The 3,526-nt window shown below is 41.9% G+C and overlaps 1 long non-coding RNA gene across 1 annotated transcript in view; it reads left to right on the top strand.

The window, feature by feature from the left end:
- Nucleotides 1-943: 943 nt before the first annotated feature.
- LOC122550282 overlaps nt 944-3,526 on the top strand; it is a 10,506-nt gene continuing 7,923 nt past the window's right edge. Inside the window, exon 1 of the long non-coding RNA XR_006311786.1 lies at nt 944-991. This is a non-coding gene — a long non-coding RNA (uncharacterized LOC122550282). The remainder of the gene's footprint in view (nt 992-3,526) is intronic.

Here is a 3,526-nt window from a genome sequence, read left to right as displayed (position 1 = left end):
CACTTGGAATATTGTGTATAGGTCTGGTCCCCATATTACAGGAAGGATGTGGAATCATTGGAAAAGGTGCAGAGGAGATTTATCAGGATGTTGCCTGGTCTGGAGGGATGGTCTTATGTGGATAGGCTGAGAGGGGGTTTGATAGAGGCATACAATATGATCAGAGGATTAGATAGGGGAGACTGTGAAAGTCTTTTTCCTAGGATGATGATGTCAGCTTGTATGAGGGTGCATAATTACAATTTTAGGGGTGATAGATTTACGACAGATGTCAGAGGCAGATTCTTTATGCAGAGAGTGTTAAGGGCATGGAATGCCCTACCTGCTAATGTAGTCGACTCAGCCACATTAGGGAGAATTAAACAATCCTTAGATAAGCACATGGGTGATTTTGGGATAGTGTAGGGGGATGAGCTGAGAATAGTTCACAGGTCGAAACAACATTGAGGGACGAAGGGCCTGTTATGTGCTGTGTTGTTCCATGTTCTATGTTCTATATGTTATTGTCGAGATGCACAAGTAAAGTGATGGAGCAATGGCTGTGGCTGTTCAGACAAGTTACATTTTCTTCTTCTCTGAGCTGAAACATATAATAATGTTACCTGAACACCAACGTGAACCATGTAAGGTCTGGTTAAACATTCCCCTGATTGCATACTCCCACCTGTTACCTGCTCCATTTAGGAGTGATTTGTAATTTATCATTTGAAAATATTTTTTTTTGTGGCTTCATGATTACTGTACAATAAATTCATTTCTTCAAAGTACTGTGCTAAAATTAATATATTGTTTTATTAAACTAAATCCTTAGTTTTATTCTCTCATTCCTCAGCTATGCCCAGTACACTCTCCTCAGGGCCCTTTATGGTTCAATGTGAACATCGCGTATTCTCAGGCCTGAAGTGCGCTGACCTTGTAGAGGCCATGAGGGGCATGAATATGGTTTTTTTCCAAGGTCGGAGGAGTCCAAACCAGCGGGCATAGATTTAAAGTGAGGGGGCAAGATTAAAAAGATACCTGAAGGGGTAACGTTTTTACACAGAGGGTAGTGTGTGTACGGAATGAGATGGCAACGAAAGTGATGGAGGCTGGCACAATTACAACATTTAAGAGGCAATGGATGGGTATGTGAATAAGAACCATTTCGAGGATTATGGGTCTAATGCTGGCAAAGAGTACTACATCAGATTGAAATATCTGGTTGGTGCAGATAAGCTGGACTGAAGGGTCTGTTTCCATGCTGTATGACACTATGATTCCATCAGGCCTTCATTCTAGCAAAGAGTAAAGTGAAACATCAGTGAAAAGCTTCGAAAACCATTGCATTTTTTTTCAGTTTAGGAGTTCATTACTAGACACAATACATCAGATGTAGTCTCAGCATTTTCATGTTCAAATGCAGTAATACATCCTAATGATTATACCCAATAGACTTTACATAAAACAGCAAGATTCGATACCCTTTTCCAATTATTGCTGAATCTGCTGATGAGGTTTATGTGGCTCATGTACCGGAATGAACTAATCCTTCTGTACCAATGAGTTCTGCAATTTTCTCTCCATTTAAGTAGATTACTGTTATTTTCTCTGTTCAAAACAACACTGACTTCTCTTAACCCCCATTATACTGTTTTCTGCCAAGGCTTTGATCACTAACCTCCCCTGTCTGTATCCCATTGCAGAGTCTCCATGTCCAATTAAATGACTCTCTTGGTGAATGAGCTAACTGAGCTCCAAGCCAATCAGTCCTCTCATCAAAGTCATTGACATAGATTCTAAATAGTTGATAATCTCACACTAATCCCCGAGGAACTCCACACAGTTACAACTTTACAACCTGAACATCCCCAATTGTTATTCCCTGATAGTTAACTGGGTTTCCCCTGTTGTTGGGTAGCAAGCTAGAAAGGTTGGATGGCCTCATCCTAAACTGTGTAATGTACTTAGTGGGCTGAATGACTTCAATCTATTCATGTGTAAATCCTTAGAGGGCAGAATGGTCTCCTCCTCTCTCATTATAACGATGCTGACTGGCTGAATGGGATCTTTCTTTACCTCTGTAACATTACAGAGTGCTTGAGAGAACAACACATGGTTAGGAGCAGCAGCTGGCCATTCAGACCCTTGAGCCTGCTGCACCATTCGGAATGTGCATTGTTGATGTGATTGTAACTAAACATCATTTTCATGTCTGTTCCCAATAAACATGGAGTCTCCAGGTCATCAAAGTTCTATGGAACTCAACCTTGAGTGTTTTCTGTAATCCAGTCTTCACTGCTCCCTAGGGATGAGAACACCACAGATTACACAATCCTAAAGAGAAGGGAGCATTCCTATCTGAGTCTGAAATGGAAAGGTCCTTATTCTCAAAATGTGTCCCCCTCAAACCAATCACCACTCTTTTGATATGTAAGGAGTCGACAGTTATAAACAGATATCGACCACTCAGCCCTCAAACCTGTCCACATTCCCATTAACTCTCCTAAACCAAATACTTGCCAAATTCAGTTTCCACTGACCTCGTGGAAAGACAATTCCAGGAAAGAGCATATAAGCAATGAACACTGGAACAGAATAAGGCCATTCAGCCCATCTTTTCTGCCATGATATTTAATATTTCTGAACCCCATTCTCCTGCCTTCTCCGACGAACCAATGATAGCTTATTCATTAAAAAACGTATATGTCTCTATATTACAGATCGTGTGTGCCTGTATATGGGGTTATTTTTGTGTGGAAATGTCAATATCTACGTGCGTATCTCTGTGAGCATGTGTTATGTGTGTTAGTGTCTGTATCTCAGTTTGTGTGTACCTCTGTCTGCATCTCTGTGCAAAGTTGATTTTGAAATAAATATATTGAACTTGGAATCAAAATTTTCCTCCTCCTCCTCTCTCTCCGTCTGTCCCTGTTGTTCATGGAGTTCATAGAATCGCTACAGTGTGGAAACAGGCCTTCTACCCAACAGGTCCACACTAACCCTTCGAAGAGTAACCCACCCAGACCCGTTCAAATGCTATGCTATGCTTACCCATGAACAATGCCCCTAACCTACACATCCCTCGGCACTGTGGACAATTTAGCATGTCCAATTCACCTAACATCCACAACGTTGGACTGTGGGTGGAAACCAGAGCACCCGGTGGAAACCCACGCAGACACCGTGAGAATGTGAAACTCCACACAGACAGTCGCCTGAGAGTGGACACGAGCCCGGATGCCTGGTGCTGTGAAGCAGCAGAGCTCGCCTTAGAGTTTTGTGATGAGATTCATAGAATACCTCCCTCCGCTGGACTACCCACACCACTGCATCGGTGCCACAGTTTTTAACTCTGAGAAGATAATAAATCCTTTGTTGTGAATCTGTCAAATTGCATGACCGTTTGATTTTTCAAATAACATCTTTGGAAGCACAGAGCAGTTTTGTCTGATACTAAGCGATGTTGTTCCTGCGTCATTACCACCACTACTGGGCCTTTTTCAGGACTTCTCAATACTTTCTCACGTAACTTTTAAGCATTGCAAGT

Source organism: Chiloscyllium plagiosum, chromosome 5 (genome assembly GCF_004010195.1).
Source record: "Chiloscyllium plagiosum isolate BGI_BamShark_2017 chromosome 5, ASM401019v2, whole genome shotgun sequence".
NCBI lineage: Eukaryota > Metazoa > Chordata > Chondrichthyes > Orectolobiformes > Hemiscylliidae > Chiloscyllium > Chiloscyllium plagiosum.
This window is presented reverse-complemented; position numbering and strand designations above follow the sequence as displayed.